The following is a 19,426-nucleotide window of genomic DNA, read 5'->3' as shown; positions in this document are numbered from 1 at the left end:
CCCACCACTGATGCAGCCCCTGGATTGTTGCCGAGAAAGGAATGTGGATTTCGAGCTGGAAAAGGTTCTGCAACTATTAATTTTGTTAGCTTCAAAGAAGGGGCTTTCAGAAGCTTCTTCTCAGTGGCACATTCACAGAGTGAGCTTCTAAGCACTTGAGTCTTGCGGACATTATCACGCCTTTCCGTCGTGAGCACATGTACAAGACACAATGACCCCAATCCTTTCCTCCCCCCAAGCTGGCTGATGAGGTTCAGGATGCCTTTAAGATAGGTTAATTTGACACAAAGAGACGGGAATAAATTGCTGCCGTTTCCATGGGCAAAGTTGAACCCTTCCCCTCCCCTATTCCTTTCCCTGCCCCAGCAGTGAAATTGCCAATCAACTGGAAACAATCCGGCCACTGATCTGTGACAATGTTCGTTTCAGTTTGAACAATATTGACCTTCCCCTCTAATTCTTTGCATTTTGAGTAAATTATAAAACAACTTTTTTTAAGGGGGGGAGGAAATGTTCTTTCTGCCCTACTCCTCGACTGCAACAGGGCAACCCCACTTTCTGTATTAGCCTCCTTCTTTTCTGTTTGAGATGATAGCCATTTGGATGAATAATTACAATTTTGAGATATTGTACAGTGGCTATGATATAACAGAGAGAAGATAGGGTGCAGCAAAGGGGAGAAATTAAAAACACCATGGAAAATGGGAGGGGAAGTTAAAAAAATGTTTTGGAGTGACATTTAATAAAATATAGTAATTAAAAAGAAAAATACAATTTTGAGAATTCATGGGGTGGATGGGAGAACAAGCTCTTACTTCAGCAATAGCCATGGCTTTCCCAGCATGGATTTGTTGCACAGGTACAAAGGAAATGTACAAAGCACATACCCTCCATGCCCATGAAACCACATTATATGAAACCTGATGTTTATTTGGTTCCTTGCGGAATCATCCCAGTAAAAAGGTAAAAGGACCCCTGACCATTAGGTCCAGTCGTAGCCAGCATGACTAAGCTGCTTCTGGTGAACCAGAGCAGCGCACAGAAACGCCATTTACCTTCCCGCCAGAGCAGTACCTATTTATCTACTTGCACTTTGATGTGCTTTTGAACTGCTAGGTTGGCAGGAGCAGGGACTGAGCAATGGGAGCTCACCCCATCACGGGGATTCAAACTGCCAACCTTCTGATCGGCAAGTCCAAGGCTCTATGGTTTAACCCACAGCACCACCTGCGTCCCTAATCATCCCAGTACACCCAGGCAATTGTCGACAACACTGGTCCTAGTTGTTTGATTTCAGTGGAGAGAAAACTAGGTCTCCACTGGCCCCACTTTCTCTCCCCTCCCCTGTTCTTTGAATCTTCCTTTGTCTAGCACAGGGATGGGGGATCTTTTTCAGACCAGGGGCCAGATCCCACTGTGAGCAGCCTTCTGGAGGCCTTCTGGAGTGATGGGAGCAGCCAGGTGTGACTCTCTGTATAGTAGGTTACCTTGCAGTCATGAGGTTTCTACACCCCTCCATCTACATGAGCAGGAGACATTATCTCAGCTTAGGGACACAGTCCAGCAAGACAAAAGCACTCAGGAAGGTTGCTGATCATGGCCAGTGACTTCGGAAGGGTTGTGACCAAGGGAGAGTTCTGAGGGCCAAAGAGAGAGGCCTGGAGGGCCACAGTGAACTCCTGGGTCTGAGGTTCCCCAATCATGATGTAGCAGTTGTGGTTGGCATCTTGGAAGACAATGGAGGAAGACACAACACACAAACCTGGTAGACCTTCATCTTGACAGTGGATGTTAGCATCACATTCTCCCATACCCTTTTGGAGAGGCAAGCCATTACCATAGCTGCCTTGCCAATGTGCCCGTCCAGCTCAGGGTTGATGGACAGGTTGCTGCTTATGGGCGGAACCCAGGCAGACAAAACCTTTTACCATCTCAAAGGGGTCAGTTGTCCCTGCAGCACACCTGGCCGTCATCAGATGCTACCTCCCCACCTCTGTGCAGATGTTCCTTTGCTCCATCTTACACCCTGGAATTGCATCTGCGGCAATGTGTCAAAGTGCCAGCGCGATGCTGCTGACGCAGTCTTTTGTAAGCGCAATGTTTCCACTGCAAAAATAAAAATAAAAATAAGAGCCCCTTTAAAAATTCAGGAGCTGGTTGTGTAAACCACTGGTGTGGAATAGATCTAGCTGATTCTGTGAGATGTTTGCCTGGCCAGATGCCTTTGGTCGAAATTCTGGGAGACAAAATAAAGTGCTTCTTCACACCGCACATCATTAACCTATGGAACTGGCTCCCACAGGAGGCTCCAATCTCTGCCCGCTTGGGTGGCTTTAAGAGAGGTTTGGACAAATTTCTGGAAGATAAAGCTAGCCTTGATGGCTGTGCTCTGCTCCCACAGTTGCTATATGCTTCTGCATACCAGATGCTGGAAACCACAGGAAAGGAAAGAGCTCTTGTACTCAGGTCCAGCCCTCCAAGTGTCCCTATTTTCCAGGGACAGTCCCGGATTTACAGAAGCCATCCCGGTTACTGATTAGATTTGAACCCAGAATGTCCCACTTTTCCTTAGGTATCCCTATTTCCATCAGATAAATGTTGGAGGGTATAGAATAAGATGTTCCTGTTTTCTTTCTTTTTAAAAATATTTTTATTGCATTTTCCACTTAAATCATATTCAGATTTTGTTACATAATTCTATGACTTAATATATTACTCTGTAAGAGCATCGACCTCCTTCCCTCCCTCTTTCTGACTTCCACATAACTTTCAATATTATTCGCATTTCTATAAGCAGTTATTTACCCTTTGTCAAATTATAATACTTCACCTTATTATAGGTAAATCAGTTCCTTATATTTACATTACAAAGCATTTCAATTCAAGCCTACAAACGTTTTCAGATGTTTAAAATTTTCTTTCATATAAAATAGAAATTGGTTCCAGTCCTTTTGAAACAGTTCGTCACACTGATTCTGGATCTTCCCTGTCAACTTGGCCATCTCCACGAACTCCATCATCTTGACCTGCCAATCTTCCAGTTTTGGAAGTTCCTGCTGCTTCCATTTCTGAGCCAGAAGTGTCCTTGCAGCTGTTGTGGCATACACAAACATGTTTACATCACTTTTATGTATTTCCTCACCAAATAAGCCTAATAAAAATGCCTCTGGTTTTTTATTAAAATTATATTTCAAACCCTTTTTTAACTCGTTGTATATTATGTCCCAGAAGGCTTTCACTTTAGAACAAATCCACCACATATGTTCCTGTTTTCATCAGAGAAATGTTGGAGAGTATGCTTGTCGAGAGTATGCTTTAGTGATGTATGGAGGTGAGAGCTGGACCATAAATAAGGCTGATCGCCGAAGAATTGATGCTTTTGAATTATGGTGCTGGAGGAGACTGTTGAGAGTCCCATGGGCTGCAAGAAGATCAAACCTCTCCATTCTGAAGGAAATCAGCCCTGAGTGCTCACTGGAAGGACAGATCCTGAAGCTGAGGCTCCAATACTTTGGCTACCTCATGAGAAGAGAAGACTCCCTGCAAAAGACCCTGATGTTGGGAAAGATGGAGGGCACAAGAAGAAGGGGACAACAGAGGATGAGATGGTTGGATAGTGTTCTCAAAGCTACCAGCATGAGTTTGACCAGACTGCGGGAGGCAGTGGAAGACAGGAGTGCCTGGCGTGCTCTGGTCCATGGGGTCACGAAGAGTCGGACACGACTAAATGGCTAAACAACAACAACAATGCTTGTGGGCTTCCCACGGGCACCTGTGAGAGCATGAGGCTGGTCTAAATGGTCCGTTGGCCTGATCCAGCAGAGCTCTTCTAATGTTCATACCTCACTGGTGCAGTTGGGGGGCAAATGGCTGGGGAAATAATACAGAGGCACATGGCGGATGGAGGGGAAGGTTAAGAACCTCTCCCTTGCTTCCCACTTTCCCATTACAAAACGCATCCTTCCCCCCTTTTTTCCCAAGTTTGATGGAAACAACTTAGTCCAGAATTAAGCTTCCCCATTCAGCAAGCCCAGGAGGAACTTCCGTAACTGTGCAGATCCCATCCAAGATGTTCTTTCCCCATCCCCCGTCTCTCTCCCCTTTTTCTCTCCGGTAAGAAACATGCGGCCCTTAATAATATCTAACTGATCTCCTTTTTGCTGGACACACTCCTCATAAGCCCAGCCACTCCAGCAAAATGATTGAATCGAAATCACATCTTGGAATGCTGATTAAATTAGCCGCTACACACGGGAGACGTGTTGAGGTCCTGACATTTCTATTTGGCTACAAGAGCCTGACATTCAAAATCTGTTCCAATACGGAAACAGCATAATTGTTTCTTTGTAGAAGAGAGGACAAGGGGGATGTGTACAATGTTATTTAACAGGGCTGGGGGTAGGCAACCTGTGGCCTTCCAGATGTTGTTGAACCCCACCTCCCTTGAGCCCCAGCCAGTGTGCCCAATGGTTAGGGATGAGGAAGGCAAGAGGAAGGCCATTGCTCAGTGGAAGTGCAAACTGCTTTCCATGCAGAACGTCACAGGTTCAATCCCCAGCATCAACTGGGAGAGATTGTCTTGAAATTTCAGACAGCCACTACCAGCCAGTGTTGCCATTGCTGAGCAAGTGGACCAATGAACTTACTGAGTACAAGGCGTCTTCCTATGTTCCAACATCTGAAGGACCACACCTGTAAAAAAGAGATGATACTTGTGGCAATTACACAGGGTCCCTGGATGTTTCACCGTCTATTGATCTCTGTGCCACCACTTTATTTCTTGGTGCCACCACCCAGGCCCTAGCTGGTACAATACAGTCAGGGTTAAATTGGAACATAAACTTCTGTTTATTTATTGCAGTTTAACAAGCGTGTGGTTTCATAAACAGTATCGGTCAATTACAATCATGGGGTGCCTATCCAGACCTATAACTTCCGCTCCCTGCTCTCACTCCCTAAACCACCTCTCAGATATTTTATTGTCTTCCTAGCCCCTAACTGTTCCTGACTCAGCTTATTTCGCTACACCAACTCAACCTCCCCACAGTCTCTATCCCAATTCACCCCCACTCCAACCAACCACCCAACTCCCAACGAACTCCCCCCTTCGCCCCTCCCAGAGCTGGTTTTATAGTCCCTCTGACTCCACCCCCTGGCTTCTGATTGGGTAACTTGTTTAACTATTTCGCCTCCAGCACTCTCATATGTTAACATCACAACACTTTCCTTTAATAAATGGTTGCGAGAAATGGGGAACCTCCATGTTCAGAGGCAATGTATCTCTGAATATCAGTTGTTGGCAAGAAAGGGCGGTGGAGGCCTGCCACACGGAGCAATGGATCCAAACTACAAGAAAGAAGATTCCACCTAAACATTAGGAAGAACTTCCTGACAGTAAGAGCTGTTCGACAGTGGAATTTGCTGCCAAGGAGTGTGGTGGAGTCTCCTTCTTTGGAGGTCTTTAAGCAGAGGCTTGACAACCATATGTCAGGAGTGCTCTGATGGTGTTTCCTGCTTGGCAGGGGGTTGGACTCGATGGCCCTTGTGGTGTATTCCAACTCTTCTATGATTCTATGATTCATTCAAGTCTTGCTTTGTGAACTTCTCAGAGAGTTGTGGTTGGTCGTAGAATTGTCTAGTCTAGCCCCCTGCAATGCAGGAATCTCAACTAAAGCATCCATGGCCATCCAACCTCTGCTTAAAAACCTCCAAGGAAGCCCGTTTCATTGTTGAACAGCTCCTAATGTCAGAAAGAGGGGAAACAAGTTCCACAGGAACATTGGATCTAGACAGGAACATTGTTTGGACACTTGTTAATTTTTGGAAATCGTAAACAGCCCTGTTTCAAAGCTCTGTGTGTGCTTTTAATCTCATCCTCTAAAAAGGGATGCAGGGGGTGTTATTTAATTTGCTTAAGCTCTTCCGTTCATGATATTGGATTAGTATCTGGCACACCTTAAAAATGGCACTCTCTCCTTGTTGCTGTAACACTGATTCTTCCCCATCGTCCCCAAAGCCTGGCAAATTCCCAAGATGGAACTTTCCCTTGCAGATATTTTCATTGTCAAGGGATATGGCATTACTGTGTGTGTGTGTGTGTTGCTTCTTGGTGAGAGTGTTTAAAGAGTTCCTGTAAAAAGAGAGAGAGAGAAAATGAGTGAGTGAACCTCATTAGATCAGAGACATCTATCTTTGCGGTTTGGGTCCAGGATATCTGGAGAAATGCTTGCTCTCATCTAATTTGCCTGCTTGTCTGAGGATAGTTGGCAGGTATATGGAGCGGGGCCTTCTCAGTGGTGGTGCTCTGGATTTGGGATATACAAGAGGCAACGCATATTCACACAATGCATAGTTAAAACATGGAATTAACTTCCAACGCAATATGTGGCGATGTGGATTAGACATATTCCTAGAGGATAAGACTGACACTGCCTGCTAGTCATCAATGCTGTCCTCTCTCCTGGATTCAGAGGCACCTCCAATTCCTAGCTGCTGGGGCAAATCAGTGGGAGAGGGCTGTTGTCCTTATGCCCTGTTTGCAGACTTCACATAGGTGTCAGATTGACAATTCCAGGAAAAGGATTCCATGTGAGCTTGTGGTCTGAACCAGCAGGTCTCTTCTTGCATTCTTGTAAGAGTCCTGCATGGCCCTTTCCCCTTTGAGGACATCCTGTAGAATCACAAACTTGTAGGGCTGGAAGGGACCACAAGGGTCATCTAGTAGTCCAACCCCCTGCAATGCAGGAGCCTTTTTTGCCCAGGGCAGGACTTGAACCCATGACCCTGAAATTAAGAGTCCCATGCACAACTGACTGATCTTATTCAGAAAGTCTTTTTACAATTGCTCATTCCACACACACCCTTGGATTGAATGAAAGCTGGCTCCTGGCTCACTTTGTATTCATTGCATCGTTTTGATTATTAGCTTGTACATTTAACTTCACTTTAGCTATGCTTTGATTGGAAATTGTTCCCGGAACTGCTTTGGCGCCCCACTTCTAATTCAGATGGAAAGGCTTGACTCCTTCTACACTCATTTTTATTTTTTATTTTTCTGACACGGCTTTCTCAAGGGCACCTCAGGATTTCATGAGTGCAATGAACCATGGGCCTTTCCCCACATGCCCATGGCCTAATCCAGGCTTCCTCAACTTCGGTCCTTCAGATGTTTTGAGACTACAATTCCCAGCATCCCTGATCACTGGTCCTGGGAGAGCCAGTGTGGTGTAGTGGTTAAGAGCGGTAGTTTCGTAATCTGGGGAACCAGGTTCGCGTCTCTGCTCCTCCACATGCAGCTGCTGGGTGACCTTGGGCCAGTCACACTTCTTTGAAGTCTCTCAGCCCCACTCACCTCACAGAATGTTTGTTGTGGGGGAGGAAGGGAAAGGAGAATGTTAGCCGCTTTGAGACTCCTTAAAAGGGAGTGAAAGGCGGGATATCAAATCCAAACTCTTCTTCTTCTGCTGCTAGCTAGGGATCATGGGAGTTGTAGGCCAAAAACATCTGGAGGGCCGAGGTTGAGGAAGCCTGGCCTAACTCATGTTGCAAGACACAGTCTGGATCTGATATTACAAACAAACCTTTCCTGGTCAAGGGACTTGGGCAGGTGGCGACGATACAACTTCAGACACATAATAATAATAATAATAATAATAATAATAATAATAATAATAATAATAATTTATTATTTGTACCCCACCCATCTGGCTGTGTTTTCCCAGCCACTCTGGGCGGCTTCCATAGAAACCAAAAATACACTAAAATATCACACATTAAAACTTCCCTGAACAGGGCTGCCTTAAGATGTCTTCTGAATGTCAGGTAGTTGTTTATCGCTTTGACATCTGATGGGAGGGAGTTCCACAAGGCGGGCGCCACTACCGAGAAGGCCCTCTGCCTGGTTCCCTGTAGCTTTGCTTCTCGCAATGAGGGAACCACCAGAAGGCCCTCGGCGCTGGACCTCAGCGTCCGGGCAGAACGTTGGGGTGGAGACGCTCCTTCAGGTATACTGGGCCAAGGCCGTTTAGGGTCAACACCAGCACTTTGAATTGTGCTCGGAAACATACTGGGAGCCAGTGTAGGTCTTTCAAGACCGGTGTTATGTGGTCTCGGCAGCCGCCCCCAGTCACCAGTCTAGCTGCCGCATTCTGGATTAGTTGTAGTTTCCGAGTCACCTTCAAAGGTAGCCCCACGTAGAGCGCATTGCAGTAATCCAAGCAGGAAATAACTAGAGCATGCACCACTCTGGCGAGACAGTCTGCGGGCAGGTAGGGTCTCATCCTGCATACCAGATGGAGTTGGTAGACAGCTGCCCTGGATACAGAATTGACCTGTGCCTCCATGGACAGCTGTGAGTCCAAAATGACTCCCAGGCTCTGTAGCTGGTCCTTCAGGGGTACAGTTACCCCATTCAGGACCAGGGAATCCCCCACACCCACCCGCCCCCTGTCCCCCCAAAACAGTACTTCTGTCTTGTCAGGATTCAACTTCAATCCATTAGCCGCCATCCATCCTCCAACCGCCTCCAGGCACTCACACAGGACCTTCACCGCCTTCACTGTTTCTGATTTGAAAGAGAGGTAGAGCTGGGTATCATCTGCATATTGATGGACACCCAGCCCAAACCCCCTGATGATCTCTCCCAGCAGCTTCATATAGATGTTAAAAAGCATGGGGGAGAGGACGGAACCCTGAGGCACCCCACAAGTGAGGGCCCAGGGGTCTGAACACTCATCCCCCACCACCACTTTCTGAACACGGCCCAGGAGGAAGGAGCGAAACCACTGTATAACAGTGCCCCCAGCTCCCAGCCCCTCTAGACGGTCCAGAAGGATGTTATGGTCGATTGTATCAAAGGCCGCTGAGAGATCCAGCAGAACTAGGAAACAACTCTCACTTTTGTCCCTAGCTCGCTGGAGATCATCAACCAGCGCGACAGATTATTCAGATTATCCAAATCCATTTCAGTTCTGTTTCTAGCCTGGATTCAGCAATGAAAGAGATATGGTTTTCCAGGCTCATGTATATCAACAACAAGCCAAAGGGTGTAGGATTCTGTTCATTGTCCTGGATCTCTGAGCAGCTTTCCAAAACGATATACAAATCAAAACACTACCATTCTTTGAAATTTGCACTTTTCTGAATTTTGCAATGCAGTTCTCCAGCTAAGTGAAGAGTGCAAAGAGACATATATTAGGGGGAAGTGTATATGTAACTGCATATATTAGTGACACTAACATCTAGAATGCTTTGTATTGAAGGAAATTGCTTGCAAACATGTGTATTTGTCAAAACTGATTGAAAATGTGTGCATTTGTCAAAACCGATCAAAATGTGTTTGTCGGGACAGATTTGCACTAACATGCTCAATAATTATAATAAGGATTTTTTTTAAAAAAAGCAAATTGCTGCAGGAATGTGGAGAACTGAGTTTAGATTTGGAAAAATGAGAAACTGGGAGAAGTGAAAATTGACAGGTCTGTCTATCCCTATGTGAAGGGCATTTTTTTTTAAACAAAGCCATTTTCAGAGAGGAATTACGTCCAGCAGTCCTGCTTGCCCCATTAACCCTCTCCTGAACAAACCCCAGTCTTCCAAGAATCATAAGGCTCTAAGGTGTGCTCTAAGGGATTCCTCAGGTGAGCAACAGCTACAGCAAAATATCGTTTCTAAGCTTCTATTTGGAACGAGGCATATGGAAGAATTCTCCCCTGTCTTGAATAATAAGTATTCAACACAATCCAGACAAAATAAGTGCTTTTAAGCCCCATTGATTTCAGTGGGAAAGTCAGACATGCACTTAAATCTCCCCTCTTCAAATCAATGAGATTTAAAAGTGCTTATCTTTGGCTGTGCTGTGCATTTTCATGACCGTTAATGAATAATCTGCTCCAGTCTCTTTCTTAAATAAAAATAACAAGAATTACAGGAACTTATACATGTTTTTATCACCCATATGCACACAACACAGAAAACCCAAATGAAGCATGATCGTTGCAATGCACTTACTTCCAAGTAGTCCCATAGAAGTCAATGGGGTTGCTCCACAGCTGTTCCAAAAGAAGAGAATTGCATATTATATTATAACCTTTGGGCACAATCCATAAGGAAGTTATCCTGCAAAAGTGCCGCTGAGAATGGGTGGCAGATGTGCAAGAACTGAATATACACCGTGTGTGTGTGTGTGTGTGTGTGTGTGTGTGTGTTGTTAAAAGACTGGATTTTAAGGTGACACTTCCCTTCTGGGTTTCGATCCAGAATGTGTTAAGGAGGGGAACTCTAAAGAGCAAAGGGTAATGTGGATTAAGATTCTAAATGGGATGGCACATCCTTAATGATACATATGATAATTAAAGGATACAATAAACACAATTAGCATATGTTTTAAGCAGTTTATTAGTGAAGCTTACCATAAAAATCAGAATATATAGAGCTTCGGGGTTTGTTGGGATAAAAGCTGCTAATCCTTAGAGCTATAAAATCTCTGACGTGGAAGAAATGGGCAGCTTTGAAATGATTGAATCAGCAGGTCTCCAGTGGAAACACACAAATGAGCAAACTCCAGCAGTTGGCCACAGTTCAGTGCAGTGTTGCAATGCAGAGGAGTGAAGTCATCGCAGACGCTGCCCTTACTTGCAGATCTGATGGAATGCCACGGGAAAAGGCCGGTTTCTGCAGGCGTCCTGCAAGAATAATGCCTTTGGCCCTATCTGGGAGGAGCAGAGGCAACTCCTGCCTTGCACACAGTCGCCAAGCCAAAACAAAAATGGACCAGGCTTCAAAAATAAATAAATAAATAGTGGCACATGTCTAAAATAATTTCTGGTGCAGAAATATGGTGCTAAGGTTTACTTTAGAAAGACGATGCAAAAATTACCCAGCTGCAGACTTTTCACACGGTTTATTTGTGAGTTTATTAACTAGGCTGGTACGGCTGAGCAATAGAGATATGTATATATGTTTTCCAGGCAGCTCACACGAATTAAAAGAATTAAATGCAGGATCCCAGACGACAACGCAAACTGCAAAAGAAGCATGCACATTATTTCACCCCCGATAAAGAAAAGTAGCAAAACAATTAATAGCACGGATATATAATGAAGCACAACTCGTAAACTGAGAAACCTATGGTTTGCTTGTTTGTTTGCAGATGAATCAGTGGTGTTTAAAAGGGTGGCATCAGAATCTGCTTCCAGCCAGGCGCCAGGCAGAAATGCTCCTCTTCAATTAGGTCTTTGGGTGATTAATATCCTATATGCTTGTAAATGTGTTTGTGAGAGGGGAGGGGTGGCTCTTTTGTATTGTATTTGTTTGTTGTTGTTGTTTAGTCGTTTAGTCGTGTCCGACTCTTCGTGACTCCATGGACCAGAGCACGCCAGGCACTCCTGTCTTCCACTGCCTCCCACAGTTTGGTCAGACTCATGTTTGTAGCTTCGAGAACACTGTCCAACCATCTCATCCTGTCGTCCCCTTCTCCTTGTGCCCTCCATCTTTCCCAACATCAGGGTCTTTTCCAGGGATTCTCTTCTCATGAGGTGGCCAAAGTATTGGAGCCTCAGCTTCAGGATCTGTCCTTCCACTGAGCACTCACCTTCTGGTAAGTGCAGAGCTGATCCGGTCTGTAGGTTGAGCTCTGAGTCAGGAAGTCCCTGGTGGTCACAGGCAAGCAATCTACTGGAGGGACGATGACACCCAGGAGGACTCCCCTGATGAGCGCCTGAGGTCCTGCTCCTGCCACTCTCCACCTGGCCCAGGGCGGGGCCTGACAGGCCTCATAAGGACTGCTGCTGCTGTGGTTGCTGCCCAGCAAGGATTGGGGTATTTTGGGGGGAAGTTTTGTTTGGAGTTTTTGCTGTTGTTACTGGTATCAACTGAGATTACTGATATTACAGTGGTACCTCGGGTTAAGTACTTAATTCGTTCTGGGGGTCCGTTCTTAACATGAAACTGTTCTTAACCTGATGCACCACTTTAGCTAATGGGGCCTCCAGCGGCTGCCGCGCCGCCGGAGCACGATTTCTGTTCTCATCCTGAAGTAAAGTTCCTAACCTGAGGCAATATTTCTGGGTTAGTGGAGTCTGTAACCTGAAGCGTATGTAACCTGAAGCGTATGTATCCCAAGGTACCACTCTACTGATATTAACTTTTTGTATCTTTATTTTAATGTCGAAATTCTTCCATTTGGTTATGTAGTTTTTAATGTGTTTTAGTTATTTTTGACTACTTTGCTATGTTTGTACAGTCATACCTCGGGTTACAGACACTTCAGGTTGAGTGTTTTCGGGTTGCGCACCACGCCGAACCCGGAAGTACTGGATCGGTTTACTTCTGGGTTTTGGCACTCACGCATGCGCACAAGTGCTAAATTGCGCTTTGTGCATGCGCAGAAGCGCTGAATCGCGACCAGCGTGTGCGCAGACACGGCGCTGCGGGATGCGAACACTGCTGAGTTGCGAACATGCCTCCCATATAGATCACGTTTGCAACCCAAGCTTCCACTGTGATCATGTAAATCTTTTCATATTGTAAGCCACCTTGAGCATTGTTTTAACTGTGGATAGGCGGCATACAAATAAAATAATAATAAATAAATAGGGAAATCAGAGCTTTGTCTTTGGGATTGTTGGTGAAGATTACATTTAGATAATGCAAGTGAAACACTTTGAATATTTGAAAGTGCTATACAAATGCTAAGTATTATTTTTAGGAGGTCGATGTTCTTCTCACATGCTTTTGCTTTTTTTTTTTTTTAAGTAAAACCACCTATCAGTAGTTTGTATTGTATAAAAAGAAGGGGTGTGGAAGTAATCACTCCTCCGTTCTCTCTTATCACATGTCAAGTTTTCTTTTGTCTGTGTATGACAAACGCAAACATTCTTATGTGCATTTTAATCCATGCTTGCAAGAATCCTATCACAGCCCTCGTTTGTTTGTTTGTTTGTTTGTTTGTTTGTTCGAAGTGGGAGGGGTGGCCTTAATCCTACAGCTGAGCTATCCTGGGTTTGTGTGGATCATGGATCAGGCTGTAGGACGTGGCTTGAATGGGAGTTATCGAGTACCCATTTAAAGGAAAACACGATCACCGAGATTGCAGGCTTTGAAACGAGCGTGCATCTGACGCACTGCCGTTTCAATTCTGCAAAGAAAATAAAGAATAAGAATTGAGCTGGTGTTTGAATACATTCTTATAGGGAAATTGGAATGTCAGGACCTTCAATTAGATCTGAAGACGGCGGAACATTTCCATAAAAATGAAAGAGCATCCCTCAAATGATGCATTTCCAGTTTGCTCAGCTCCAGGCCTAATCTGAACAAATTCAATCACAGCTTAGCGCCGGTGGAAAATTTCACTCTCTTTGCTGAGCGTCAACTACTGCACTGGCATAATAACAGCTTTTGTCGAACGTAGGTGTGTGTGGAAATCCAGGTGCCTGATTCAGCAGAAAATGAAACACTCTCGGGGGAGGGAAGTTGTGCGTTTTAACAAGTTGGGTACTCACGAACAGCCTGAACCTTGTAAATCGCTCGGTCTCTTCTGGCCAAAGGCTTTGGGACTAGTCAGATCTTCTGTCTTAGGAAGGTGATGATTAAAAGCCCCTAAGGAGAAAAAACAGATAATGCAAAGTTGTAGGAGAACACAGAACATTCTGGAATAAATGTGCAATGGATCTTCCAGAAAACCTTAAAAAATATCTGTTGAGCAGGTTTTTGTTGTTGTGTGTGGTTGGGAGATTGCAGCATCTTCTTGGCCAGTGAGCACTGCTTAGCAAACATTTCTGGTGGTGGCCAGGGGCGGAGGAAGGAGGTGGTGGACCGCTCTGGGTGTCCTTGCTGAGGGGGGTGACATTTGGTACACCGCCCACCAGCAGCTCCCAAGCCTTGTTGTTGTTTAGTCCTTTAGTCGTGTCCGACTCTTCGTGACCCCATGGACCAGAGCAGGCCAGGCACTCCTGTCTTCCACTCCTTCCTGCAGTTTCGTCAAACTCATGCTGGTAGCTTCGAGAACACTGTCCCACCATCTCCTCCTCTGTCGTCCCCTTCTCCTTGTGCCCTCCATCTTTCCCAACATCAGGGTCTTTTCCAGGGAGTCTTCTCTTCTCATGAGGTGGCCAAAGTATTGGAGCCTCAGCTTCACGATCTGTCCTCCCAGTGAGCACTCAGGGCTGATTTCCTTCAGAATGGATAGATTTGATCTTCTTGCAGTCCATGGGACTCTCAAGAGTCTCCTCCAGCACCATAATTCAAAAGCATCAATTCTTTGGCGATCAGCCTTCTTTATGGTCCAGCTCTCACTACCATACATCACTACTGGGAAAACCATAGCTTTAACTATACGGACCTTTGTTGGCAAAGTGATGTCTCCCAAGCCTACCCTGAGCCATTGAGGGAAGGGGGGAGCTGCGCCGCTTTGCCGGTGGCATTCCCCCCTCCCCCTTTGTTTTAACAAGTTGGGCGAGGCTTGGGAGTTGCGAGCAGGCTGCGTGCCAAATGTCCGCCATCGGCGGTTTGCTCTGCCCCTGTTAGCGGCTTGCTCCATCCCCGGCTGCAGGATGTGCACCCTAGCAGCTATCCCGCGCCTGGGAGGGCACCCTCTGCCCCCCTCGGGAGTGCGCCTGCCCTGGGCATCGCGGGAATATGCTCCGCCACTGGTGGTGGCTCCTGCTATTTGGTTTCTGGAAGCAGCTTCTTAAGGCCACATTCACACCTTAAATTTAAAGCACTATGATACCACTTTAAGCAGTCCTGGTTTCCCCTAAAGAATTCTGGGAGCTGTAATTTGTTAAGGATGCTAAAAGTTAGGAGACACCCCAATCCCCTCACAGAGCTACAGGTAGCATGTAATAAAAATAAATAAATTTTAATTCCTATCATCTTCAATACTGTCTTATTTGTTTTATAGTACAGTACATTGATTATTGCTTTCATTTTATGGATCAATGGTCATGTTAGACAGTTAAATCCATGTTAAATTGCTGTTTTTAAAAGTCTGGAACAGATTGATCCATTTTGCATTACTTTCTATGGGAAAGCGTACCTTGGTTTTGGAACGTTTTGGTTCTGGAACGGACTTCCGGAATGGATTAAGTTTGAGAACCAAGGTACCACTGTATTCTGACTTATCCATGCACAGATACATGCCCACGTTGTGCTGGAAATAAAACTTCGGTATTCCATTCTGTGTGTACATCGCTCCTCATAAGTGCTGGTGTCAACTCTCTACAGATTTCACTCACACATTTTTTTTGCAGTGTTTTATCCATGTTGTTGTTGTTGCAGAGTATGAAAAAAGCCAGCTCTGAACTTCATACATTATCATTGACAGAGTTCAGCTTCAAGGTGTGAGCTCTGATTTTGAATTTGTTCTTGTCACATTTGATGTATGAAGCAGATAAAATTCCAACTTGAATGTAGTGTGTGTGTGTGTGTGTGTGTGTGTGTGTGTGTGTGTGTAAAGGACACACGGCCCAAAAGCTTTGGGAGCAATGATAACAGAGCTCCAAATAACCCAGAACATGGCTTAACTAGAAATGTAAGGAAATTTGACAAACCTGGCCTCGAACTCACCAAGCAGATAAATATGCGCATCCATCATCAAGACCTGTACACTTGGCACTCGGCAAAGGAATGAAATGTTGGCGCCTCATCATATTTTCAAATCTAACTACATTAAGATTCATGTGTTATCTGCTATTGCCTTTGCAAATTCTCCCCGAGAGTCAGAGGCCTTCTCAGGCAGAACAGAAGAATCCGTCTTTACCTCATGCCTTGAGACTCAGGACACATCACTTCTCCAGAAAGCTGGAATGAGGAGGAAGGGCAAGTGGCCAGGGGAATTAACCCTTCCTCGCCCCACACATTTTTTCCTCTGCAACTAAGCTCATCCCAAAGTCAGGATTTCAAATTGAGGTTTGCAATGGAACATGGGTGCAGAATCCAGCAGCCAGGTTGCTCACCGGAACATGGCTGTTTGAACATATTGCACAGATCCTGATCTGACTGCGCTGGCTACCAATTAGTTTCTGGGCCCAATTCAAAGTGCTGGTTTTTCTTATAAAGCCTTAAACGGCTCAGGACCCCAATACCTCAAGGACCTCCTCTTTCCATATGAACCTACCCGGACCTTGAGTTCATCTTCTGAGGCCCTCCTTCATGTGCCTCCTCCATGAAAGGTCCGGAGGGTGGCAACGAGAGAACGGGGCCTTCTCTGCAGTGGCTCCCCATCTGTGGAATGCTCTCCCCAGGGAAGTTCGCCTGGCGCCTTCATTATACACCATTAGGTGCCAGGCAAAAACGTTCCTTTTTAACCAGGCCTTTGGTTGACCTGATGGGCATCCTATACCCTTTTAAAATGCGGCTCTTTGGGGGGAGGGTTATTGATTTTATTTTGATTTTCTATATTGTGATCTTAATCTTATTTTGGTGAACCGCCCTGAGACCTCCGGGTATAGGGTAGTATATAAATTCAAGAAATAAAAAATAAGCACATGCTGGGTGAAAATCAGCTGGGGAGAGGAGATGGGAGAGATTGGGTTAGGCACAGTGAAAGCTGGACCATTAGGGTGAATGAGGTACAGTGGGACGCTTGGGTGGTGAACATGATCCGTGCGGGAGGCACGTTCGCAACCCACAGCATTCGCAACCCACAGCGCCGCGTCTGCGCACGTGCAGGTTGCGATTCAGTGCTCCTGCACATACATGAGCACTGAAACCCGGAAGTAACCTGTTCTGGTACTTCCTGGTTTGGGGCGATGTGCAACTCAAAAAAAAGCAACCTGAAACGTCTGTAACCTGAGGTATGACTTGTACTGTCCCAGAAACTCCAGCGGGTGCAGAATGCTGCAGCGAGGCTCCTCACGGGGTCTCTGCCATGGGGGCATATTCACCCAGTGCTTTTCCAGCTGCACTGGCTCCCGGTGGAGTACAGGGTCAGATTTAAGGTGCCGGTTTTGACCTTTAAAGCCCTTCACAGCCTAGGACCCTTGTACCTACGGGACCGCCTTTCTTGGTATGCCCCACGGAGAGCCTCAAGGTCAATAAATAGCAACACCCTAGTGGTCCCGGGCCCTAAGGAAGTTAGATTAGTCTCAACCAGAGCCAGGGCCTTTTCAACACTGGCTCCGGCCTGGTGGAACACTCTGCCTCATGAGACCAGGGTCCTGCGGCATCTGATTACTTTCCACATGGCCTGTAAGACAGAGTTGTTCCGCCTGGCCTTTGGCTTAGAATCAGTTTGATTCCCTCCCCCTCTTTCTTTTTTCCTTTCTCCTCCTGTGAAGAGGCTGCATCTTAATGTTTCAATGTTGTATTTTAATCTTGTTTTTTAAGTTGTATTTTAATCACCTTGTTTTTAATATTGGTTGTTAGCCGCCCTGAGCCACCCGGTCTTGGCTGGGGAGGGCGGAGTATAAATTATTATTATTATTATTATTATTATTATTATTATTATTATTACTGCTCATCATTATCAGTAACAGAAATGGGGATTCGTTGCCCATGGTTCCAGTGGCGTAGCGTGGGGGGTGCAGGGGGGGCCGGCCGCACCGGGCGCAACATCTGGGGGTTAGGGTTAGGGGGCGCAAATCCACAGGTTAGGGGGCGCAAATCCACGGGTTAGGGGGCGAAACTACTTGCCTTGCCCCGGGTGCTGACAACCCACGCTACGCCACTGCATGGTTCCCAACAGAAATTATGGTGGCAAAGGACCTCCTCATGCTCCCCATTTAAATCACAGGTCTTCTAGCTATTGTACATCCCTCCAGTCTAAGTCGTCTGCACCACAGTTACCCCTCTGCTGCCTCTCTGACTGGCATGCCATTGCCCATCCTTTCCCATTCCGCACAGCTGGGCTTGAGAGCACAACATCTTTGGCACCCTGCACTGATCTTTTCCACCCCTGCAGATCCACAACAACAATTTGGAAAGCTCGAGCTATATTTAGGACCACGAACTGCAGCTGCGATTATCTGACATTTGCCTTCATCCCTAATAATATATAAAAAGCACCCCCCCCCCCATCACACACACACAAGAACCAATTGCTACATCAGAATACTTATGTAGACCAGCACTGGGTTTTCAGCAGTGGCTGAGCAAATTTCCCTGCTCAGGATGGGAAACAGCCCTACGCCATTGTTTGTCCCCAGATTTGGATAAACAGAGGTATACAGCCTCTGAATATCAATAGAGCTATCCTCCATAAATCTTTGTAATAGCTAACTAAGCCAGTGGACATTATCATATCTTGTTGCAAAGAATTTCATATAGTAATTATGCAGCAGCAGAAGCTGCCCATTCCTTAGTAATTGATGGCCTTCCTCGTTAGTGGTAAGGAACAGAGAATTTGAGAGTTGAAAGGGACCTCTGAGGTCACTTAGGCCACTATATAGTCAAACCAGTTTCACAGCATTTTAAACAGCCCTGGTTTCCCCCAAATAATATTGTCAAGGGTGCTGAGAGTTCAGGGTAGACTCCCCCCCCCCCATTCCCCTCACAGAGCTACAATTCCCAGAATTCTCTGTGAAGAGGAATTGGTCATTAAACCACTCTGGAAATTGTAGCTCTGTGAGAGGAATTGGTGTCCCCTAGACAGCATCTTAAAAAGCAGAGACATCATCTTGCCAACAAAGCTCCATATAGTTAAATCTATGGTTTTCCCAGTAGTGATGTATGGAAGTGAGAGCTGGACCATAAAGAAGGCTGATCGCCGAAGAATTGATGCTTTTGAATTATAGTGCCGGAGGAGACTCTTGAGAGTCCCATGGACTGCAAGAAGATCAAACCTATCCATTCTGAAGGAAATCGGCCCTGACTGCCCACTGGAAGGACAGATCCTGAAGCTGAGGCTCCAATACGTTGGTCACCTCATGAGAAGAGAAGACTCCCTGGAAAAGACCCTGATGTTGGGAAAGATGGAGGGCAGAAGGAGAAGGGGACGACAGAGGACAAGATGGTTGGACAGTGTTCTTGAAGCTACCAGCATGAGTTTGACCAAACTGCGGGAGGCAGTGGAAGACAGGAGTGCCTGGCTTGCTTTGGTCCATGGGGTCATGAAGAGTCAGACACGAGTAAAGGACTAAACAACAACAGCAACTCTTGGTATCCTTAACAAACAGCACTTCCCAAGATCCTTCAGGGAAAGCCATGACTGTTTAAAGTGATGTCACAGTGCTTAGTGCAGATGGGGCCCTAGTTTGCTCAATACAGGAATCTTGTCGCTTCAGCATGTCTGATAGAGATGTCCAGGCAGCCTCTACTTAAATGCCCCCAGCAAAGGAAACTCCTACCATTGGGATGTTTCTCCCATTTAGCCAAAATCTGCTTCCTTCCAATTTCCACCCATTCCTTTCTCAGACTGCCCTCTCAAACAACAGAAATCTGCACCGGGATGTGAGGATTGTGAGAAGGGACAAGGAAGAAACTTGCTCAG

The 19,426-nt window shown here is 45.9% G+C and overlaps 1 long non-coding RNA gene across 1 annotated transcript; it reads right to left on the bottom strand.

The window, feature by feature from the left end:
- Window positions 1–3,544: 3,544 nt before the first annotated feature.
- LOC310680776 lies at window positions 3,545–13,626 on the bottom strand. Its single transcript, XR_014512934.1, has 3 exons — window positions 13,500–13,626; window positions 10,009–10,049; window positions 3,545–4,692 (listed from the first exon to the last, which is right to left on the bottom strand). It is a non-coding gene; the product is annotated as an uncharacterized lncRNA (long non-coding RNA).
- Between the last annotated feature and the right edge of the window lie 5,800 nt (window positions 13,627–19,426).

Source organism: Podarcis tiliguerta, assembly GCF_965153285.1.
Source record: "Podarcis tiliguerta genome assembly, chromosome: 6".
Lineage (NCBI taxonomy): Eukaryota > Metazoa > Chordata > Lepidosauria > Squamata > Lacertidae > Podarcis > Podarcis tiliguerta.
The sequence above is the reverse complement of the archived record's forward strand: the minus strand, read 5'-3'. Positions and strand labels throughout refer to the sequence as shown.